This window comes from Cupressus sempervirens, chromosome 2 (assembly GCF_028749045.1).
Source record: "Cupressus sempervirens isolate cs-2001-9-10 chromosome 2, ASM2874904v1, whole genome shotgun sequence".
NCBI classification, from domain to species: Eukaryota; Viridiplantae; Streptophyta; class Pinopsida; order Cupressales; family Cupressaceae; genus Cupressus; species Cupressus sempervirens.
The window spans coordinates 185,868,303-185,894,580 of record NC_143119.1 but is presented as its reverse complement, the minus strand read 5'-3'; the positions used below and the strand labels follow the sequence as shown (position 1 = coordinate 185,894,580).

Sequence of the window (26,278 nt, the reverse complement as noted above, 5' to 3'; positions counted from 1 at the left end):
TAGATCAGGTCATAATTTAATTTTATAAACGTCAATTGAGTTCTTCTCTAGTCAACTTGCAGCCATGTTTACTCATGGTCTAATTTGACAGCTAACAACTCTTGTAGATTGTTTGAGGTTGCACAATGCAAAATGAAGGGCAATGAAGTTGTTGACCATAATGGAAGACAAAACAGTGAGAAGAAAATACAAATTTTTGGGCCTAATCTTTGTTTTGTTTTTTGGAAGATTTCTATGCTAATCTTTTCATGGACTTCATTGAAGTGAGACATTGATATAACCAAGGGAATTACAAGGAGAAGATACATTCAACCAAGGATGTCACATTTTTTTTGGCAATAGTCCAAATCATTGATTTAAGTGGCAATGGTGCAGAAAACTTCTGGCGAAGAGCAAGGTAATGAAGTTGGTATCATTTGAAAATGATGAAGCTAGAAGGAAACCACAATAGTGTGATAGGTAAAATAGAGAGCAGCATGAGGTCTTGTGAATTTGTAATTAGAAACAAAGGAAAGCAGTTAAATTTTTTTAGAATGCTAGCTGAAAAGCATGATTTGAGTAGAAACTCATCATCAAATGTCATGGCACTTAGTTGCGTGTTAAATCACCAAACTATATTTCTTTCTAAAAGTCAAATGCTACCTCTTCTTGATCTCTGAATTCCAAATGTGGATGGGTGACAGCGTATAAAGAATAGAATGAGAACAATGCAATCAAATAACAAGGTATTGGCAGTGAGTCCACTAAATGAATCAAAGAATTAATTCAGTCAATCAAGTCAAATTGGTTTAAAGTGAAATGCAAAATCCTATTATGCGATATTGATTGAATGCAGTTGTCTTAATGTCAAAATGGTAGATTTGTTTACTTATTTTCAAGGTCACCGGGAGACAGGGAGACTTGGAGGTCTCCGGTACTAGTACTGGTAACAGTAGAACAATTTTTCAAAAATAGGAGATGGGGGTACTTGAAGACGACAATTTAAAAAAAAAAAATAGTTTAAAGACTCTAATACTAAATACAAAATTTGAAAATAGTAATACTGTATAACTAAAAGACTAACGTAAATAATAATAGTAATGTCACATTAATATAGAGTCAAATGTTTCAAAACTCACATAATCGCAATATTGTATCTCATAGACATACTTTTTTTTGTTGAATATTGCATATGGTCATCATCATATCAGATTGATAATTGCTGAGATTATGATTACATATTCAAATTTTAAATTCAAAAAGTATAGTTTGATTCTGAATTGCCGATATGCAAACGAAAATGAACAAACTTAGTACAATAAACAAAAAACAGAAATCTATCTAGTACTAGTATGTTGATGGTACTAGCATCTACTCCACAAGGTTATGATCATCCATCTCAAGGTCTTCAGTTGTCATGCTCTCCAAAAAATCATCTCTCCAACTCAGGTTCCTCTGATGGTAGTACAACTGGGGGCAATTCATTAAGGCCATTTGGTTCAACTACTTCTTCCACCATGGCTGCAACATCTCCATCATGTGCAATTTGATCCCATTTTGCTGAGGGACCTTCCATATATGTAGGATCAACATGAGAGAGAAGGCGGAGTGTTCTATGAATGTACACCAAGTTCTTTGCTTTCTTTGACTCCAACTGGTTCGTCTTCAATGAATGAATAAAACCATAAGTGCTCCAGTTCCTCTAACAAGTTGAAGAACTAGCCACTTGTGACAACAGTAAATGATTGCAACTTAGGAGTATCACCTCCATGGTTCCACCACCATTCTATAGGGTCTTTCTTTAGTCGCATATCGTACAAAGCTTCCGCTGAAGCAAAATCACCTTGTTCACATGAAAACTTATTCCATTGACTCCTTATAACCGAAGTTTCATCACCTAAACCATAAATCTTTTTTTTGCAGCCGAAAACCCCTTCATTACCTCTTTATCCTCATGTGGGGCCCTCTTCTTGGTCTCATCTGTATTATGCCATTTAGGATTTAAGGCATATGCAACACAATGAAGGGGTGTGTTCAACTTATTCCATCTTCCATGGAGTTTATCTTCTATCAAAGGATATAAAAAGGGATCTCTAACATCTGTTATTGTCTTGATTCTTTCATACATGGATTCCATTTCCTCATAAATCTCCCCCAAACATGGCCTATCTGAGTCTGCAAATTTGATTACCTCATAAATGGGCCTAATAAATGCCACAACAAATCTAACATCAGGCCAAAAGTGATCATCAAGAACCAAACTTCTCACCTCAACTGCAGTGCCTGATGTGGATTGTCTCCAAGAAGCCCATGCATCACTAATCGTGGTGGAACACAAAGCTCCTTCAACGTCACAAAGGTGGTCGAGAAGAATAAAATAATATGCAAACCTTGTATCAGCTGGTTTCAAAAGTTCCACTCTGGCAAATTTCTAAAGTTTTTAAAGTTACTAATTTATTCAATAAAATATTTATTATTAAAATATTTTAAATGATTTTAATCATTTAAAGTGTCATTGGTCTTAATTTTTGAATTAAAAACATTAAAATGAGGGCTAAAATATATAAAATTATTTAATATTATATTTTGCATTTATATTTTATCAAGAGACTTCACCTTTTGGATTAGGAGATTGGGAGACTTCAGGAGACTTCGCCATGAAGTCTCCAACATTTTCTGAGGTCTCCGGAGATGCGTCTTGGTCTCTAAGACGCGGCTTTTAGGGGGGAGTCCCCCCATAACCATGCTTATTTTCATTAGACACCTAGCCTGGGGGAAAATGTGGGAAATAAAGAAAGTGTCCAATGAATGAATTGATCAGAATCTCTATGTTCTTGAAATTAAAACAATTGGCAGTAAGCCCTGTAGTTTGAAGAGCAAGAGAACAAAATGAAATGATTTAGGTGGAAGGCAATCTAGAAATTCACAATGAGTTCTACCTATATGACCAAAATACAAAATACAATTGCCAATAAGAGAGTGCTGATATAAAATATTCATTTTTAAGTGTTGATAATGAAACTTGGAATCTTTATGTAACATCTTTTACCTCATTAGAGGTGGTTTGTTGATGAAGATCTAGGTTGTGACAAGTTAAAACACAAAAACAGTTTTATTGCCCTTAATCGTCGAGCAAGTGTTTGGGGCTTTCTTGAATGGATACATTTGAGGAAACAATAGATGCACTAATTGGACTATGATCTCATTCACAATCTTTAGCCTTGGCATTTATGTATTTGTAAGAATGCCACCAACTTGTGAATCATATATGTTTGGTATCCATATATATTTACAAGTCATCTTATTTCAACATAATGACATTCTAGATATGACAGTAAGTATTTCTTCAATTCACAATTGTTAAATTCTGATATCCTTAGAAATTAAACACAATAATAACAACATTAATAAATCATCAATATCTTATAGTCAAAATGGTTGACCCACTTGATGTGCTTGAACTGCATGGAAGTTTATTGCTAACTAGTCGAACATTCTTCTCTAAAATTTCGGGTCTTGTTGATATATTTGATTATTATTATCAGACGTACTTATACCTCTTCATCATGTATGACATCCTCTAAATGTGCATGACATTCTCCAAAAACAATGACTCATTCTTTAAAGGATTATGTGCGACTTAAGAGACCCAAAAATGATTGTGTTGATTCTTGATTTTGTCTTATATGACTAGCTTTTGCTAGATTTGCATAAATGCTGAGTTCAATAAGGTGTTGTTGGGTGCCTCTCCCAATTGTGCCATGATTTCAAGAAGCAAAACTAGATTTAGACAAGAAGTTAATTTCCTTAACCTACTTTTGAAAATGGGATTCAAATTGTTGAAGGTGTTTTAGAGATTGATGAGAGCCCTACTTCTAGGTGTTGTGCCTTTGTGTCCATTGATTGAAACTAGGTCTTTTAGGAAAGTATGATGGATCTCTATACGGATTGGATATTGAGTCATCTTCATAGTTTGTTGGTCAAGTTTTGACTCAAATCTCCATGATTGTTGGTTTGGCTGTTCCTTTTCTATTCCTTCATTTTTAGTGAGGCTTCTTGGTTTCAAGGCTTTTTCCTTTGAAGGTTCTAGTTGTTGTTTTGTCGCTTTTATGCAAAGTTAGTAAATTGCTTAGAAATGAGGGCAATTTTAGGTATGAAATGTCATAGAATAGGAACTTGTGTAGAATAGGCACAGATCCAACTCGGTTTATTAGAAATTCTTGACCCTAGTTTTTTAATCTTTAGACCTAAATGATATTCAATACTACCAAAAATTAAATGCCCTAAATTTAATTTTTAAGAACCTCATTTCTTCTAGACAGACATTGAGAGATGCTAGCTCAAGTAGAAGGGGAGAAACGACCCAGGCATGAAAGCATATCCTCAAGCTGCTCCCTCTGACATGGAAGCATACTCTTCTTATATAGTCCCAATCATGGAATATATCTTGGTTCAACTATGCAATCAGGTTTGAATTGTCTCAAATTTTAATGACTCAAATGACAAGCGAATCAACCTATTCCACTATTGCTGTAGAATGTTTAGGACTTTCCTTCTTGACCTTATTCCAGATCACTTTATTCAATTCATCCTACAAATTTTTAATTAAACTATTGAATTGAGGTCTAGTCCACTATGTTTCAAATTATATCCAGAATTGAGTCCCCTCTCTCAATTCCTTCTGCAACAACTCTTTAGCTTGGATGAACAATTCTAATTCAAGATGCTTTAGAGATGAATCTACTATAATAGGTCTCCTTATCACATGTACATGATTATTAAAAAACATAATAATTTACTCCTGTGACCAACATGGAGCTTTTAAAGTCACATTGCTTCACAAGCTTGTCGATCCTCCACAAAGGACTAAATCTAAAGTTCTTAAATCATGTTATGATTTCTCGAAATTTAACTACCTATCTGTAGGAGTTGATAAAATCCAACTCCACGGTGTGCCAAGATCACCTGCATGCAAATAGCTTGTTGAAGAGAAACCAAAGGAGCAAGAGCTTGAAGCAAACAATGCAAGAGAAAATATTTCACAATAGGAAAAAGGAAATTGCTATGTGAATGGATGAATTTACAATGAGAGAGAGAGACCGCTTATAAAGGCCTCAAGGAAGCTTGTAGAACAAGTTGGAAGGTGGTAGAAGATAACGTTGACAACTAAGCACTCTTCCACAAAAAGGTGGAATATGTTAAAAGGGAACAAACTCCCATGTTGTCAACAACTCATCACTACAACTATTAACTACATGCATTTACCTAAGTAAGCTTAAGTAATAAAATAAATAAATAATTATTTACTCTAACATCCCCCCTTAAGTGCAACTTAGGGGAATGCCTTAAGCTCGCAAAACTAAGATGAAATGCAGAATGGGTCCCGACAACAAGGCCATGTTAGGTACCCATGTACAATGCAAAGAAATGCAACCTCTGAAAACGGGGAAAGAGGGAAAACCTCATGGGAAAAACCCTCCCCCAAAAAGAGGTAGGAACAAATATGCTAAAAAAATGGAGGAAGGAAGGCCTCAACAAGACCCCCCAAGGACAACTTCCACCGGAAATGTTTCAAGAGACTCTCGAAACCATAAGTACAACCAGCCCCCCCATTAGATATAAAAAAGATACCAAAGCCCCCCCCAGAATAATGAAGCCTCCGGAGAAAGAATCGAACCAATGAAACTCTAATGCGGAGTAAACAAGGGAACAAAACAAGGGAACGCCTGAATGAGAGGGAAAACTGGAATGGCTAGCTGATGCCCAAAGGAACAAGTATGAGGATCTTAAAATGGAATCCCCAAGGTAGGTGTGATGACATTGTCATGAATGTCCGCTGTAGTGTCCGCAACAAGTGCACCTGGAGGCTCAATGAATGAAGCTGGAGGATCAGGTAAAGCGGAGGAAGAATCCTACAGAGGAGAAAAGCCCTCAGCTGGATGTGGTGTGGCCGTCAAAATAGGGATCTCAGGTACAATACAAAGGTTCAAGTATCCAGACCGCACCACATGATGCTCTTGCAAAAGAGAAGAGCCGTGCTCCGAAAATGGAGATGGAGGGCAAAAGTGTGAGATGGTATAGAGACGTGTGGAAGAATCAATTGTCCCTGTAGCAATAAGGCCTCCTGTGGCACAATCCTGAATGAAGATTGAATTAGTAGTGAACTCAACTGTCTTCCCTGATCCGCTGGGTGTAATCTGAGAAATCGAGAGAAAGTTGGCAGACAAAGATGAAACATACAATACATCATTGAATATACCATCCTCGATGCAAACTAAACCTTTCCCACAGACTAGTGGGGCAGTGTTATTCACCATGAGAATATGAGGAATAGGAGAAGCCTCAAGAGTAGAGTAGACACCTTGAGAAGATGTCATATGGTGAGAAGCACCTGAATCCAATATCCAAGGAACCTGTGAAGGAGATGCAATGGAACCCTGTAATGCATGACCCTTTCCAAGATCCGATGTAGGTGGCGAAGATGTGGAAGAAGACTGAAAGGTAGACCCTTGCGAGGTAGAAAAAGATGGAGAAGAAATAGTGTTCTTCTGAAGAAGAGGTTGCAAATTTGCAATTTGTTTCTCATAGCCATCAAATCTCTTCTGAAAACAATGTGCCTCATCATGAGATCCTTTCTGACAATAGGAACAGGTAGGAGTCTCAGTCTTCTTTTTCTCCTTCTAAGAAGATGATGAACTAGTAGAAGAGGGATTTGATAACTACTTTGATTTCTGCTCTTGTGTATCCTTGACAAGCAATGCCTGCGACTGTAAACTTGAAAGTGAATCTATTTGATTGATCTTGGATTGTTCATGAGTTAACCGATTACAAAATATCTCAAATGAAGGCATCCTGTGTCTATCGCCCGAGGCATCCATAGTGGAGTACAAAGTGGAAGAGAAGATCTGATATTGGCCTCTCAACTTTGAGAGTATAAAAAAGATACACTCATCATCTGTCTTATTTTTCCCACATCCCTGCAAAAGTGTACGTAGAGATTTGAACTTCATCAAGAAATCCTCAATGGTGGGGAAGTCTGTAGGTGTCAAAGGTGTCAATTCTGCATCAAGCTAAAGTGCCCGGAACTCATTCACTATGCCAAAAAAAGTCTGAAATTTGAGCCAATAAGCTCGTGGAGTGGTCAAACCATCCAAGTGAAACAATAGACTGTCTGAAATGTTCAATGCAGTCAATCCCATGGCCTCATCCATTTTATTCCTGTGCTGAAGAACCTCAAAAGAGCGTGTAAGAATAGGTTGATTCTCATTGAGACATGAGCATAAACCCCTTGACATGAGAAGCCTAGTCATTTGTGCCTTCAAGGTGTGATAGTTGTGTGGCATAAGACGGGTCACAGATGGATCTGCCATTGAGAGAAGAAGATGGAAGTAGAAGGGTGTTATTTTGAATTAAATTACAAGAAAGAAAATGCCCCCCGCCCCCCCCCCCACAACAGATAATGATATCTCTCAAATACCACAAAAGAACAACTATGGCAAGCAAGAAAAACTTAAAAAAGAACTTGGATTTCGGATGCAGAGAGGGAGGAAACTGAAGCCTCTACTTCAACACCACAAATAGGAGCTCAATATTACTCCAAACTAATTCCAAATTTGGAAAGTAGACAATAAATCATGCACTTTAAAAAAAAATAGCATTGAAATATGTGTCCACATGAGCCCGAATGAAGCCTTTGAAGGTGCAAAAAATGGCATTTTCGAGTTGCAGAAAAATTGAGGAACAGAGATGTCAAACTTCCTACACCAATGTGTAGATCACGAAATTCTACCCCAAAAGAAAAAAAATTGCTCGAAAAATTGAGTCCGTATGAGGGAGACATCGCTGTTTGAAAATCATTTCTGCAGTTATTTTTTTTGAATTGCTGCTGTCGCACATCCAAAAAATAAAGAAGAAAATCCAAAAAATGTCAGATCTGTTATGTCAAACCCTCCTCTTTCTCCAAATACTGAAAAAATGCTCTCCCTCCCGATCGAAGAAAAAATACAAACAAACTAGGGTTTGTGTCTTCGAATCGCAGTTTAAAATATCTTCCAGCCAAGAAGCAGCAGGGAGGCTTTGATACCATGTAGGAGTTGATAAAGTCCAACTCCACAGTGTGCCAAGATCACCTGCATGCAAATAGCTTGCTGAAAAAAAACCAAAGGAGCAAGAGCTTGAAGCAAACAATGCAAGAGAAAATATTTGACAATAGGAAAAATGAAATTGCTATGCGAATGGATGAATTTACAATGAGGAAGAGACCGCTTATAAAGGCCTCAAGGAAGCTTGTAGAACAAGCTGGAAGGTGGTAGAAGATAAGGTTGACAACTAAGCACTCTTTCACAAAAAGGTGGAACATGCTAGAAAGCAACAAACTCCCGTATTGTTAACAACTCATCACTACAACTATTAACTACATTTACCTAAGTAAGCTTAAGTAATAGAATAAATAATTAATTATTTACTCTAACACTATCAATGTAATCTCCTGATCATTTTTATGCTTCTAGACCCATCTCGAAAGCATTTTAGAGAGGTTAATAATAGACAATCAATGTCTCAATTTATGGTAGAAGCATACATGATTCACTATTCTCTATGTTATTGTACAAATTAACTATACAAAATTCGTGATGAATATTCATAGGTATAAGCATAAAATGCTCATCTCTTGTAGTCAAAGCATAATGCCCTCCTTATGATACTTGAATCTCTTGAGCAAAAAATCCATTAATTGAAATTGGGTCCACCCTCTTGAGGGTTAGAGAGCAGAGAATCTTCCTTGACAACTTTGGCTTTGATCGAGAAATTTATCTCCCCCAATGGGAGCTCTATCTCTGTCTCTCACCCTTTGCATTAGAGCACACACAACGGTGCCACATGTACTTGTTTGAAACACTTTTATAATAATGAAACACACACATACACAGAGAGGCATATATGAGCTAATAACACAATAATAAAATGTAATGTCCCCATTTTAGGAGTTGACCAAGTGTGTGTGCGTTAGCCTTGTTCTACATGGTCGCGAGGGCTAACGAAGGGTTTAATGGGATCCTGGAGTGTTTTGGCCTAGTCATTTCCAGTTTGGGCCAAAACGAAGTTGATTTACTCAGTTTCAGGCATACTTACTATTTTTAGTAAGCCGACGGAACACAGTGCAGGTCAATTTTGGTGATTGGATTTGATACTTCTCGGTGAGAGCTTTCCGATGAGCTATCACTCGCATTATTCGGAGTCTGATTGCTAATACATTTTAATGCCTGAAGTTTTATTAAAGTAACGTCTAATTTAATTGTAAAATATTAAAGTGTTACTTTAATATTTATTTTATGGGGATGTGTACCCAAGGGAGACATAAGGGGTATTTTAATATATGTTTTATGTATTACACATCTTTTATCCCACATTGCCCATATGAGTTGAGCGGACCCTTGGAAATAGAATAAAAGGAAGCATTTGTGGCTTCATTAGACAGGTTGAATATGAGAAGAAATTGGTGTGTGAGTTGCAGCTCCGTTCTTGGCATTTGAGAACATTTATCCTCTCTTGTAACATTCTAGATGTCATTCCCTTGGGGTTTGGCCTTTGGAATTCTTTGTTATCGGCTTCATTATCAAGCAGTTTAGTTGCATTTCCAGCTACAGGCAGATTTGGTATTTTGCTCATATCTTCTTCACTGCTTGTCTGACACTTATGCCGCTTTGAGGGAATTATATTACGAAGGTAGTGGATTGATTGAAGGACAAAGTACTGTAGCAGCATTGTTCATGCGGCACTATTCACGCAACACTATTGACGCGGCACTATTCACGCGACACTATTCACGTGGCACTATTCACGTGGCACTGTAGCAGCAAGTTCGAAAGCATGGGCTGGACTATTATGTCAATAATGCTGAAGTAAGTAGTGAGTTGATAAATCTGCCATGTATTTGGTTTTATGAATTTTGAAAATAACATTTTATTGGCAGCAGTTCATTTCCACTTTGCATATTATTGTAGTTTCTTTCTTGTTTATGTTGTATGATACCAATTCCATGCACAAAACACAACAAACAAATAAACGTTTGATTTCCGGAGTTATAAGGGGTTTAAAACATTAAATGGAGAAATAAGAGGTTGAATGCAAACTGTTTGACATAATTCCTTTCAGCAATTTGGTTTAGTTTTTTGGGACATTCAGGGGTGCCCATTACATAAAACTCCCATTGCTATATATATAAGCTAATTACACAATAATAGAACTCCAATCGTTATATCGTTGAACAATTCTATATAAACTATCTCTGATCTCTTGAATATCAAATAACCTCACAAAGATCATCGAAAATGATAATTTCCTATCATTTGGTTTAGTTTTTTGGGACATTCAGGGGTGCCCATTACATAAAACTCCCATTGTTATATATATAAGCTAATTACACAATAATAAAACTCCAATCGTTATATCGTTGAACAATTCTATATAAACTATCTCTGATCTCTTGAATATCAAATAACCTCACAAAGATCATCGAAAATGATAATTTCCTATCACTAGTAACTCTGTTAAAAAATAGCTTCAGATATCACATGATAGATTATAACATTTCACAATACCATTTGGTGTTGCATTTATCGTTAATGATAGATACACACTTTTTGTATTCCTTATGTGATCAACATTTAACTGAGCTGTTATTTGACTCAATGTAATGCCTTATTGTCCTCGTCTTGTACTTAGTATTTAAGTTCTCTGGTTAGTGTATGCTTTAGGAATTAATAATTGATTGTTAGTATAGTGCTTCTAATCACCCATTTCTGTGGACTCTAAAGTTTGTGATACATGTTGTTGACCATGAACTTCAAGAATTGTTGTTAGATGGGGAACTTGGTGTGTCAGATTGTATTTGCCAATATGCTTTACTTAATGCATATAAGGATAAGATGCAATAACAAAGCATCGTGATGGACTTTTTGGATAATGCCATAGCTAAAGTACAACAATTGGGCATCTTCATTCTGAATGCAAATCTTTTCAAAATCGACCACATCAATATACAATTTGACTTCAAGCTTAAAGCAATGCTATTTTCTTATGATGATTTGATTTTGTGGCTCGTTGATTGGAGGTGTCGAAGTGCATAATCAATACCTCTACCATGATTGAGTCAACCATACAAACAAGTAGCTTATATTGATAGTCGGCATATAGAATCTTAGTATACATGTATAATCCGCAAAATTTAAAGAATTTCTATTATTATTTTATTGGATCCAATAATATTAGTGCCCGACTATGAAAACAAAATGTAATGGTCGGATAATGCCAACCATCAATATTAGATTGTTGTCTAGGGTGTGGAATGAATATTTGATTGATTTCCTAGAAATGACTAGTAACTCAAGCAGTAGTACCTCTAGCGCCTTGGCCATGTCTATTGTGATTTCTTTAACTGTTGTGATATAGTGTCGATCTCCATGATATCTAATATGCAACTAATTGTCTTGTCTTTTAATAAGTTCTTGGTCTTGTGTATCATTGTTAAGAGCACTCAGACTTGCCATTGCTAAAGGAGGTATATATTGGTAGGTGTGTGCCATGCGATCATACAAGTGTTGCCATTGAGATCTCCCTGGTATGGGTGCTATCCATGAAGACATGTCTTGCATAGTCAGTTATGTGAAAAATGTCAAAGTCTTGAAAGGCTACACAATGTACAGTTATACAATTCTAATTGGTGATGATAAAGGAAATGATTTAATGACCATAATTTCAGGGATACGATGTATATAGTCTACTATCATGATCGCCAATTTTGGTATAGGATGTAGCATTAGTTGTGATATCGTGAAGTAGCACAAGTCTAGGAAGGCTGCGATAGAAAAGCAATTTTGGAAATCAGAACAGTTGGCTTAGTAAATTGAATTAGTTTACAGATTCAATTACTTAGAGGGATGATATCCAAGGTCTTAACTCTTGTATAGCATATCTTTATTTTGTCATTTGGTATGAAAATGGACACATTTGGTTAAAGTCTTGATGAAACTGACGAAAATAATGAATTGCATTGGTATAAAGGAATGCATGTTGGGAAGCGATTATATGTATATTTTTCATGTAATGTTGTGATGTGCAAGCATTGACATTGGGTATTAGAGCAGAGAAGATGTCATCTTTAATTGGAACTAATTAGGCATTGTGATGCCAAGGATAGTTCATTGTGTACAACCCAAAACTTTTATGTAAAGCTTCATGTAATTTAGATAGAGAGTCCTTGAAGGTGGCTTTAACCTTCTTTGTATTTGAGCGGTGAGCTTCCTTTTGTTCTCATAAAATCCTAACACAGCTGAAGACCTTTAACAAGGTCTTGTCCTTTAATAGGGACATATGTCTTGGATGTTTTGTATTGACTCCTAACAGGGACATTTTTATACTAGTGCATTATCTTGTGGGTTCAGTTCTCACTAGGGTTTAACCTTAGCTAGGGTTTTCTCAATAACACATGATAGTGTTATAGGTTCCTTTGTGGCGTATGGTATAGTGATATGCTTTATCATTCGATTATTCTATGGTATTGTCATCGAAAGAATAATTTGTTTAAAAGTTCTTCAACACTAATACACCCCCTCTCTAAGGGTTTCGACCCTAATAGTATAGTCTTCAAGTGATGCAAGCTACATACTATGTATGATTCCAAAGTTTTGGTCTTTCTAATTGATCCAATTCCCTTAAAGAGAAGAGTAGGGATCAAATTAGACACGTGGATACTTGATTTGTGAGATGGGGACTTGAGAGCTGTGTAGGCAATTTGATTTCCCTCGATTCCTTTAGAAAAGAAAGCCTCAAGGATCTACGTTTTGTTTCAATTGTAGTGCTTTTACAACCATGCAATTGGGGTTTCCGCCATATGTAGACAAGGCCCTGTTAGAAATTGGCTGAATATTATGAACCTTATGTATGTAGGTTATGTCAGTCTTGTAATTTAAATTATGAGATTGGAATGACGTTATTGACTTCACAAAGATCAAGCATCCTCCGGCTTGCCCAAGCACAAACATTGCCCAACATAACTCGTCGATCCTAGATATATTTCCAACTTGCAATCGAAGTCCATTCCTGCTTTGATACCATGTTTTTGGTGCTTGTTTAACAGAGGCAAGGACTCAGATCATCATTGCCATCTAAACAATAAACGATAAATTGTTATCATTTCCCTTCAGCATTTCTTTTCTATATTGTGGAGATTAATGATGTATCGTAGATGTGTGTATATTTAAATTGTAAATGCTATGTGAGGTAGATCCATTCTTCCTTTATAGCTACTAGTAGTGCCCCTTCACCAGGGAAGCCACTCTTATCGTTGACCTCAATTATTATTATCAATATAACTTTATGTAATGTGCCCTTTTCATGTTCATAGTAGGTTAGCGCAATTGTCCTATAAAAGTCAAGTGGGAGGGCTAATTTTTCCAAAGCTGTATGAAGTTGGGGTTTGATGATGTGTATGGTGAGAAAATTATGGATTCTACGGGTATGTTGGTTGAACGCTTGTGTGGGTGTACGGTGAAGAAGTGGAGGTGTAGGGATAGCAATGTACGAGGGAGAGAATGGGGAAGTCTTATAGTGATCGTGTAGAGGCTTATCGTGAGAGGTAGGGACGAAGTGTTGTACAAAGAGAAAGTGGAGCTTGTATGGTATATGGAGGAGGGGAGTAAATGACGTACACAAGCCATATGGATGAATGAAGGTATGTTGGCATTAAAGAGTAAACTCACAGTGTGCGATTGTAATGGGCACCCTAGAAATGCTCAAAAAATAAATCAACTGCTGATAGGAATTTAGTCAAATAATTTGCATCCAACTCTTTATTTCTCCGTAAAATGTTTAAGCCCCTTTTTGGCTCTGGAAGTAAAATGTTTGTTTGTTTTAATGTCTTTGCATAGATTTGAAATCACATAACATGAACAAGAAGGAATTTATAATAATATGTAAACTGAAGATTGAACTACTGCTGAAATAGTATTATTTTTATCTAATAAATCAAATACATAGCAGACTTTTCTATTCACTAATTACTCCGGCATTATAACATAATGTTCCAGTAATGACTTCCCAACTTGCTGCTACAGTAACATGAATAGTGCCATGCTACAGTAAAATCTGTCTTCAATCAGTCCAAGGTCCTCATAAACTCATCCCTTCAGAATGGCATATGCATCAGACAAGAAGCGGGAATGATATGAGCAAACACCCAATCCGCTTGTAGCTGGAAATACACCCAATCTGCTTGTTAATGAAGCTGATAACAATGAATTCCAAAGGCCAAACCCCAAGGGAATGACGTCTAGAGTGTCACAAGAGAGGATAGATGTCCTCTAATGCCAAGCACGGAATTGCAACTCACACATCAATTTTCTTCTCATATTCAACTTGCTGAATGAAGCCACTAAGCTCCCTTTTATTCTTTCTCCAAGGGTCCATTCCACTCACATGAGCAATGTGGTATAAAAGATGTGCGATATAAAACATATTAAAATAATCACTTATGTCTCCCTTAGGCGCCCCTTTTGATTTGCACACATTCGCATAAAATTTAATATTAAAGTAACACTTTAATATTTTACAACTAAATTAATTGTTACTTTAATAATACTTCAAGCATAAAAATATATTAGCGATCGGACTCTGAATAGCACGAGTGATAGCTCGTTGGAAAGCTCTCGCTGCGGAGTATCAAATTCAATCACTAAAACTAGCCTCCCCTGTGTCGTATTGAATTACTAAAAATAGTAAGTATGCCTAAGACTGAGTCAATGAACTCCGTTTTGGCCCAAACTGGAGATGACTAGGCCAAAACACTTGAAGATCCCTTTAAACATTTCGTTAGCCCTTAGGACTATGTAGAACTAGGCTAACACATATACACACATGGTCAACTGCTAAAGTGGGGATATTACAGTCCGCCTCCCTTGAAATTGCTTGTCTTCAAGCAATCTCAGTCCAGCCTGCTGAATAACCTGCTCACTCTCTCATGTAGCATCCTCCTTTGGCAGGTCTTTCCATCTGACCAAATACTCCTTCACTATATTAGTTCTGAGTTTCCTCTCTCGGGTGTCTAGAATAGTCCCAAGTACTGACACAAGCTTCCCCTCCTTATTGAAAGGGGGTAAATCTGTAGAAGGAACTATACTCTGACCAATGGCTTTCTGAAGCCTCGACACATGACATACATTGTGCACCCGACTGGCCTTTGGAAGCTCAAGCTCATAGGCGACTTCTCCCACTCTGCGAATCACCCTGTAGGGACCATAAAATCTAGGCTTTAGCTTCTTTGCTCCGCTCCTCTTGAGCGATGACTACCTATATGGCTGTAGCCTCAAATACACCATATCCCCTACATCGAAACTACGCTCTACCCTATGCTGATCAACATACAACTTTTGCTGATTTTGAGCCTGTTGTATGTTTTCCTTGAGTGCTCTCAGGATATCCTTACTATCCTGCAACAGGTCTTTGGCTTAGGGCACTCGGCTGTACCTCAGAACTAAATCCATGAAGCTGGGTGATTCATACCCATACAATGCCATAAATGGAGTCATCCTGATGGTCATGTGATATGTGGTATTGTAACAATACTCCCCCATGTATATCCACTTGACCTAGCTCTCTGCTGCACAGTCACATAGTTCCACAAATAGTCTTCTACCCATTTATTTACTATTTCCGTTTGCCCATCTGTGTGAGGGTGGTAACTCGTACTAGGTGTAAGATCTGTACCACACAACTTAAACAACTCCTGCCAAAAGGCGCTCATGAACTTGCTATCTCTGTCACTAACAATAAGTCTTGGTATCCCATGCAACCTAAAGACCTCTCTAAAGAATAAATATGCACCCTATGTTGCTGTATAAGTAGAAGGAATAGCAAAAAAGTGAGCGAACTTTGTTAATCTATCTACCACCACATAAATACAATATGTTTCTGACACTCGTGGTAAACTAGTGATGAAGTCCATAGAAATACTTTCCCATTTCCTGTCCAGAATGGGCAAGGATTGTAGTAAACTTGCTGGAAATGTGTGCTCTCCCTTATTCTGCTAACAAACTGCACACTCCCTAACATACTTCTGAACATCATCCTTGAGCTCTCTCTATGAGAACCACTCTCGGATTTGCCTATAGGTCTTGAAGGCCCCTGGATGCCCAGTTGTGGGTGCATCATGAAATGCTCTTAGAATCTCCTCTCTAAACTGTGATGTAGGGATCAAATAAACCTGTTTTGAAAGCTGATCAACCTATCCAACACCGCATACTTGCCTTCCTGAATGGTGCCTGCAACTATCCTAGAAGCCCAATGATCTCTTGCATACTCTGCTGCAATTCGATCTCTCCAATCTCCTGAATCCTCTGCTTGAGCAGATAAGAGAGGTCTCCAAGATAAAGCATCAGCCACTACATTTTTCTTACCTTTGACAAACTCTATATCAAATTCATAAGCCTGCAATTTAGAAATCCATTTCTGTTGCCAATCATTAAGATTACGCTGCCTCATGAAGTATTTAATACTATTGTGATCAGGTTTGATCACAAAATGCCCACCTACCAAATACGATCGTAATTTGGCCAATGCATGCATTATGGCCAATATTTCCCCGTTGTAGATAGAATAACTCCTCTCAACTCCTCGGAGCTTCCTACTCTTGAATGGAATGGGGTGTCTCCTGTATCAATACTGCTCTTATCTCGTCTCCTGAAGCGTCACATTGAATTTCAGTGGCTTTGTGAAATCAGGTAGAGCTAGAACTAGACAAGATGGCATTACCAGTTTGAAGTGGTCAAAACATCTTTGCGTTGCCTCTGTCCATATGAAGGCTCCTTTCTTGGTAAGATTTGTCAGAGGTGCGGCAATCTGTGAGAATCCCCTAACGAACTTCCTATAAAAACCACATAAACCAAAGAACCCCTTAAGCTATGTGAGGTTTGTGGGAGTAGGCCAATCTATAATAGCTCTAATCTTTTTAGGATCAACCCGAACAACATAGACACTAATGATATGCCTAAGGTAAAGGAGCTCGATCATGCCAAACTCGCATTTTGATTCCTTGGCGTACAATGACTCTAACCAAAATCGATAACACCTCCAAATGCTGCAAGTGCTCCTCCCAGGTCTTACTGAAGACCAAGATGTCATCAAAGAAGACCAAGACGAATCTCCTCAATTGCCCCCTGTACACCTAGTTCATACAACTTTGAAATGTGACAGGTGCATTGGTTAGCCCAAATGGCATAACCATAAACTCGAAGTTGCCATAGTGACATCGGAAGGCTATCTTCTTGATGTCCTCTACTCTCATCTTGATTTGGTGGTATCCGGATCGTAAATCGATTTTGGTGAAGAAGCGTGCACGATGCAACTCATCAATTAGCTCATCAATCTTAGGAATGGGATACCTGTTTTTAATTGTTTCCTTATTTAGTGCCCTATAATCGATGCACATGTGCATCGTCCCATCCTTCTTCACTAGAACTACTGCTGAAGCAAAAGGACTTTTTCTAGACCTAATGTGCCCCATTTCCAATGGCTGCTTGCCTTTTCTATCTCATCCTTGTGTTTCTTAGGATGACGATAGGGGTAATCATGATTGATTTGGCTCTCTCGAGCTCAATAACATGCTCTATTCCCCCTGTTAGGAGGAACCTCGTGGGGAATATCACCATATACTTTGGCATGCCTGTCAAGTATCTCTTGCATATCCGGTGGATGACTCTTTAGCTGTGGCTCTTGTGGTGCTGGCATAATAAAACACTCTACTGCCCACTCTTTGTCATTATGCCAAAAAAGTCTCTGCATTTTCCTTAGGGAGACTACTCTGCAACTCCCATCCAAAACTCCTCTGAGTACAGTAGTTCTTCCCTTATGCTGGAATCTAATCTCTAGTTTTGATAGGTTGAGTGTGAACTCAACTAGAAGGTCGTCCATGTCATGCTGAGGGTGACATCATAGTCTCCCATGTCTAAAACATAGAATTCATCCTCCAACTCATAGCCATCTCCAAACTTGATGTGAAGATTAGATATCTTTCGAGTTCATAATAATTTGTCACCATTAGCTACCATGACTCTAAACCCAACATGCTCCTCAGTTTGTAAACCTCTCATGGCTACTAACCGTGCATCTATGAAGTTATGTGTAGCCCCAGTGTCAGTGAGAGAGAGATCACTTTCTGCCCCTAGATAGTACCCTTGACGCTAAATGTGATCGCCTTTTGAGCCCCTGTCAATCATGCCAACAACCTATCATCTTTAGGAATGATATTCTCCTTTGGACTCCTTTGCTGAAAAATACTCCATTTGATTTTGTAATAACCCCAACCGGTTATAACTTCGTGAAATACCAAATCCTTTTCAAATTCAATTGCTTGACATTTTGTCAAATAATTTACAAGCAAGCTTTGATACCATTGTAATATCCCTTGTCAATTCAAACCTCAACTTGTTGATTTGTAGGTCAAGGAAAATTGTTAAACACTTCCAATATGATCTTTATGCTTTTTGTTTCTGAGTTTTAGATGATTATGCTTGCTTGAAATGATATCAAAGGGAATCTAAAAGCCTGTAATTGATTAGTACTATATCTAAGAAAAGAACTAAATGCATATGCAATTCTCTTTTGGCTTTTCAAATGCATATAGATGAATGTAATGTTCTCATTATAAAATAAATTATTTATCAAAATATTGTAACGAGCCGAATGATTTTATGTATCTTGGACCCATTCTTATTTTGTTTCCGTAGTTTGTGTTGCTGTCGGCTATCTTTTTACACCCTCGAAAAGTTTTCCCCAACGGGTATTTAAGCACAACTTAGAGGTAGTCTTTAGGTATGCTTTTGTATTATTTTCTGTGTTGCAAATTCTTGTTGGAGTTCTTTGTTGTTCCCCATTTCGGAAGTGAAAGACCTTCCCTATTTGGCTTGTCTCAGTTCCGGTGGGAATCAAGCCTCACCCTATTTTGTCGCCTATAATATTTTGCTCGGATTTGGCAAATCAGAGCACTATAATTTTTGCGAATTGGAGAAGTCACTGTGTTTAATTTGATCAATTATCTGTTGTGTAATGTGGTAATTCAATTCTGTGCTATCTACATTTTAACTCTCTTTATTTTCCCACTCTCACCCATACTCCATTACCTTCAATCTGTCCAATATAGTACGACCTAGACATTCCCCTTCTGGTACATTACGTACGACCTTCATTAGTGTACGGCCAAGCCGTCGTACGGCTTTGCAATCTAGGCAATCGCCCTCACACCATCCCCTTATCCGTCATTCGCACAATTGTTCCCCGTACAGCCCTTTCTGGCCTCCAAAGCTGCCCACCATCAGATTGTATGGCCTTGTGCCCCATCTGTCGTGTGACTTTGTCTCCCATCCATCGTACGACCTACCATTTCCCATCGTACGGCCTTGAATTCCTTCTACCGTATGGCCATCGTATGGTTGTGACTCCAACCCATCGTACGACCTGCAGATTTCTCACCATATGACCATTAACTAGTTTTCCTAGCCACCACCATATGGCATCCAGACTTCCGTACGGGCATCTCTTGCTCTCCTATACGTTGCATACCATACATCTCTCTTAATTTGGCAGTCGTACAACTCCTTCCCAAGTCCGTGCCACCTTTTCAGTGTGTCTGTACGGTCCCAATTAGTAATGCAATCACAGGAATATAGACACGAGAACATTACAGTGGTCTCAAAGTGCTTCAATCCTGCCAGCCTGTGAACAGTGAATGAGAGTTTATAGCCGGAAGAGGACACATTCCGTTAATTGAATGGCTGCTGAATTGGTATTGACAGCTGCCGAGTAGCACTATTGAGGGAACTTGCCAGGAATTAGGCACAGATTACTGATACTCTGCAACTCATGGAAGAAACTCTCAAGAAGTTGGTGGACAATAAAATATCCGAAGAACAAAATGGTCATAGTGTGGACTCGGTGTTGGGGAAATCAAAACCTCATCCAACACACTCTCGACCTTCCTTGCCGACTTTTCTTCCACGGAAGGAGGCACAACACAGAGGGAAACAACCAACCATTGGAGAGATGGAAGAACAACTGAGAAAAGACTGGAAGAATGCAAATCTTGAGGAAGATATATTCTACAAAGATTATGCGGATCTGAGAATGAGATGTTCGAGAGGCGGAAACAAAGGATATTTTAACGATGATCTCAGAAGAAAGTTGAGTAAAGTAAGTCTGTCTCCATTTGACGAATCCAGTTCCATATTTGCGCAAGCGTGGGTAATGAAGACCAATACTTCTCGCTGAATCCTATGCCAGAAGAAGCAATCAAATTTGCGGCGCTGCAGTTGGAGGGAATTTCACATGAATGGTTGCATCACGACACCATCACATTAGGGCATGGTCAAATAAATACTTATGCGAAATTCACAGAGAGATTGATAGAGCGATTTGATGGTAAAGCTCTGGAACTCAATTTCAAAGATTTGGCACAACTGAGACAAATCGGATGGGTTGATCAGTTCATTGCAGAATTTCAAAAACTTTCTATTTTGGTCACGGACATTTCTGAAAGATGACAGGTAGTGCTCTTCATGGATAGACTGACAGAACCTCTGAAAGGTTGGGTAAAGGGGTTTAATCTTGCCACCTTGTCGGATGCAATCAATAAAGCACAGAGTATGGTATTATATTGGCATTATCCTCTCGAAGTTACTCACATTCCAAATTGCTGACATTTTCGAGGGACAAACCTTTGCGAAGGAAGCCGTCATTGGATGAAACTACCAGACAGGAACTCCAAAGGAAGAAACTGTGTTTCAATTGCAAGGGACCTTGGGAGCCTGGCCACTGATGCTTCGGAAAGGGGAAGATCCATTATATTGAGGTTGTGTCTGATGATGAGGATGAACAGGAAGAAATGTCGACCGAAGACAACCAACCTCACAATAACACCAACATGGTCAGTTTAAACCTATGGAGAGAATTGCAGCTTTGGTACGACGCGAAGGAACTATTGCCTTAGCCGGTAGCCCGAGGTACACAATTAAGAATAGATATCCCGTTCTAAGGATAGATGAGTTGTTGGATGAATTGCATGGCACGGTCTATTATTAAGAAATAGATCTTTGTTCCAGATACCATTAGATCCACATAAGAGAGGAAGATGTAGAAAAGGCGGCTTTCCGTTGTCACTACGGACATTATGAGTTTTTGGTCATGCCATTCGGATTGACAAATGCACCTGCTACATTCCAATCATGCAGGAATCACATTTTCAACAAACAATTGCATAAGTGCTTATTGATATTTTTTGATCTTATTTATAGCAGGACATGGGAGGAGCACTTGAAGCATCTGGATGAAGTCCTAAGGATCATGGAGGAGTAGTCTTTGTTAGCCAAGCAATCCAAGTGTGAATTCGGTATGATAGAAATATTGTACCTGGGGAATGTTGTCAGTAGATACGGAGTTCAAGTTCATTAGGAGAAGATTCAGGCTATCCTTGATTGGCCTCCCCCAAAATCACTCACGGATTTACGAGGGTTTTTCTGACTGTGCAGTTATTACCTGAGGTTCGTTGAAGGATTCTCTAAGCTTAGCGCACCCTTAACGAATCTGACAAGGAAGGGATCTTTCTAGTGGAATGAAAAGACAACTCACTTTTGATAAGCTGAAAGAGGCAATGAGCACTTGGCCCATAGTAGTGTTACTTGATTTCACTCGATCGTTCATTTTGGAGTGCGACACGTCCAAAGAAGGCATTGGAGCGGTATTGATGTAGGATAAACACCCCATAGCTTTAGAGAGCAGGAAGCTTACGTAGATAGAATGGCTATATTCCATCTACGAAAAAGAGATGTTGGCTATCGTACATGCACTAACCAAGTTCTGGCAGTATCTAGGAGGTGCCAAGTTTGTTGTCCATACGGATCACAACAGTTTGAAATATTTTCTGGAGCAATGGGACTTGAATGAGAGGCAACAAAAATGGGTAAGCAAGGTTCAAGCTTTTGATTTTGACATTGAATATGTGAAAGGGAAGAACAATGTGGTTGCAGATTCCTCGTCCTAGAAACCCACCATTTGCTCACTAAACTAGATTCTAGTTGACTGGATGGCACATTTTTTAGTTGAATACTCTAAAAACACATTTGCCTGTGAGCTAATGGACGGCAACACCTAGGATGATTGGTACAGAGTGGTGGATGACATTATCTACTATAAAATAAGGATATTTTTGGTGCTAGAATCCAAATTGAAGCAGAAAATCTTGAAGGAAGTACACAACTCACCCCTGACAGGACACCCGGGTTTCCTCAAAACTTACAAAATTCTTCAGGAGAGGCTTTCATGGAAAGGACTTAAAGGGGACGTGTTGCAGTATGTAAGAGAGTGTACGGTCTGCCAGCAGAACAAGTTCGAACATACTGTACCTGCCGGGTTACTACAACCTCTGCCAATTCTAGAACATAAGTGGTAAAGTATATTGATGGATTTCATAACAGGGCTTCCTAAGGTGAACGGAAAGGATTTTATTTTCGTGGTAGTTGACAGATTGACAAAGTACGCACATTTCTTTGCCATCTCCTCCAACCTTTAGGTCGCACAAGTCATTGATTTGTTTTTTACAGAAGTCTTTCGTTTGCATGGGTTACCTCGAAACATCGTCAGTGATCGGGATGGGCGATTCATCAGTATCTTCTGGACAAAACTGTTTCAGATGGTAGGGACAAAATTATCTCCAAGTACTAGTTACCACCCGTAGATAGATGGACAAACGAAGATTGTGAACTAATGGCTTAAAGGTTACCTTCGGAACTACGTCTGGACACAACGAGCATGGGTCAAATGGTAACATCTAGGGGAATATTACTACAATACCATGTACCACATGTCCATTGGAATGACACTATTCAAAGCTCTATATGGGTACGAACCCCTCTCCTTCATCGACACAGTTCTGGGAGACAGTTGTGCACCAAGGGTGAGGGACTGGCTTCATGAGGGACAAGACATATTGAGATGCTTGAAGGAAAACTTACAATGGGCACCAAATTAATAGAAGATGTATGCCGACAAATATAGAATGGAGAGGAGTTTCGAAGTAGGGGATTTGGTCTATCTCCGGATCCAGCCATATCGACAATCTTCATTGAGGGAAAATGATGCAGAGCCACACCTTGGAAAGCTCAGGAGGAATACTCACTCAACTGAGTTACTTCAAGGGGCACGACATCAATCAGCCGGGATCGAACTCGAACCAAACTCTAGATTGGATTAATCAGAATATATAAATCTCCATAGTTTATCTTCACCCGCACACCAAGATCTTTAACCCGGAATGTCCTCAAAGAAAATATATTTGCACTTTGACAAGAGAGACCAAGATCGAATTGCTGCCAAACTCCATAGTCGATTATCTATATCCTTTCTAAGGAAAAAATGAAACTTTTCTCTATCTTACTCAAATTCGAATGCCTCTCTTACATAGTCAACCGGCTTATTTAAAACTGACTCTCCTTTTTCTAATAAAAGGATGAGAAACGTTTTTTTCTTGTATCCAAGAAAAGGATAAGAATCAGAAACTGCCTAATACCTATTATTGGAATCTGACAATCATTATCTACGAATTAAAACTATTCTAATTTAAAAAACCTATACCTGGTCCTAGGTGGCTATATCTGGAGAGCTCATCGAACTGCTACTCTAGGTATGCCACCACATGTAGGACGTTTATTTAAAACATTAAATTTAAATATTGAAAACATAAAACATTTCTTATTTTATTTCCCGCTCTGCTACTACAGCAGAAAAGGGAAAAGAAAAATTGGAGCCACAATTTTATGGTCCCTATTGTGTATTTCGTTGCGTTGGTGAAGTTGCGTACGAACTGAAACTTCTGGAGGGAAGCTGTATTCATAATGATTTCCATGTTTCATGCCTGAAGAAGGCTGTAGGCAGAACGTCATGGTAGCCATAGACCTTCCACCGCTCAATAAAAAAAGAAAGCTCATATTGGAACTAGCCGAGATCATCGAAGTACATGAGAAGACTCTGCAGAACCACACAGTGAAGGAATATCTGGTGTATTGGAAACACTTGCCATCGGATGATGCGACGTGAGAAGGTGAGCACATTCTCCGACACTCGGCATTACATTTGCTTGAGGACAAGCAAAATTTGGGATGGGAGGACTGTAATGTTCCCATTATAAAATAAATTATTTATCAAAATATTGTAACGGGCCGATTGATTTTATGTATCTCGGACCCATTCTTATTTTGCTTCCGTAGTTTGTGTCGCTGTCGGCTATCTTTGTACACCCTCATAAAGTTTTCTCCGACGAGTATTTAAGCACGACTTAGAGGTAGTCTTTGGGTATGCTTTTGGATTATTCTCTATGTACTCCGAATTTCTGTTGGAGTTCTTTGTTGTTTGCTATTTCGGAAGTGAAAGACCTTCCCTATTTGGCTTGTCTCGGTTTCGGTGGGAATCTACCCTCACCCTATTCTGTTGCCTGTAATACTTCGCTCGGATCTAGCAAATCGGAGCACAATCATTTTTGCGAATTGGAGAAGTCGCTGTGTTTAATTTGATCAATTATCTGTTGTGTAATGTGGTAATTCAATCTTTGTGCTATCTGCATTTTAACTCTATTTTTCCACCCTCACCCATACTCCATTACCTTCATTCTGTCCATCACACTATGGCCTAGACATTCCCCTTCAGGCACATTATGTACGACCTTCATTAGTGTACGACCAAGCCACCGTACAACTTTTCTATCTAGGCAATTGCCCTTACACCATCCCCTTATCCGTCATCCACATAACTGTTCTTCGTATGGCCCTTTTTGGCCTCCAAAGCCGCCCACCATCATACCGTATGGCCTTGTGCTCCATCTACTGTGTGACTTTGTTTCACATCCACCATACGGCTTACCATTTCCCATCGTATGACCTTGACTTCCTTCTACTGTACGGCCATCGTATGGTTGTGACTCCAACCCACCGTATGACTTGCAGATTTTTGATCATACAGACATCAACTAGTTTGCACAGCCACCATCGTACGGCATCCAAACTTTTGTACGAGCATCTCCTACTCCCTCGTACATTGTATACCATACATCACTCTTAATTCGGCAACCATACACCTTCCGAAGTCCGTACCACCTTCTCAGTGTGTCCGTACGGTCCCAATCAGTGACACAATCATAGGGACATAGACACAGGAACATTACAATGAATTCTAAATGAAAAATGTGCACTTACAGCCAATTGGTATTTTTTCAAACACTTGGCATGCATACTATTATGTCAATCATGGAAGATATAAATATGCACATTACATCAAACATATAGACTTGCAACTTATCACGACTTTAGTGAGATATTTTTTAATTCAATGCTTAACATAATATTCCAAGGCTCTTGGCTTTGCAACCTCAAAAAAATTGAATAGAAATGACATTATAAATCTGATATAAAATGTGCATCTACAACTACTTATGACAGCCACCTTTACAATGCCAAATAACCCATTTAAATGATGCAAATTGATTGTATAACTTGATATACAAATTGTGCAATGAAGGAGATGAAATTGCAATCATAATCAAGCCAAGTATTGTAGCGCGGGTACTATTCACGACACTGTTCACGACATTGTTCACAGCATTGTATTAGCCAGCAATAAATGTATTCTCAAATTTAAGCACAAATAGAAATCCAGAATGCCAAATTCAGTGGATATTTCACTCCCTCAAATGGTTGTGATGTTGAAGAATTGACGCTCTCCAATGGCTAATTGAAATAAAAAACCCTTAGTTTCTTCTCCCAAGTTTATATCAAATTTCACAACACTCTGGCAGCCAACAATAAATGTATTCTCTAGTTTAAGCACAAATAGAACTCCAGAATGAAACTCTCCTGAATGGCAAATTCAGTGTATATTTCACCACCTCAAATGGTTGCAATGCTGAAGAATTGACGCTCTCCAATGGCTAATTGAAATAAAAAACCCTTAGTTTCTTCTCCCAAGCTTATATCAAATGCAATTGACAATAATCAGATGCCTGACAATGAAGCTCTTGCCACTTTATTCTTTTCGTTCACTCTTCTAGAAGAAAATAAAATATTATTTAATTGCACTCTCTAGAAGCTTCCCCCTTTCCAATACAATAATTAGTTGTGCTTCTAGAAAATGCACTTTCTAGAAGCTCCCCCTTTCGAATACAATAATTAGTTGCGCTTCTAGAAAATTAAATTAATTAAATATAAAGTCA

The 26,278-nt window shown here is 38.5% G+C and overlaps 1 protein-coding gene across 2 annotated transcripts in view; it reads left to right on the top strand.

Moving 5' to 3' along the window:
• LOC149571698 (P-loop NTPase domain-containing protein LPA1 homolog 1-like) overlaps positions 1-26,278 on the top strand; it is a 262,301-nt gene that overhangs the window by 72,894 nt on the left and 163,129 nt on the right. The window lies entirely within an intron of this gene.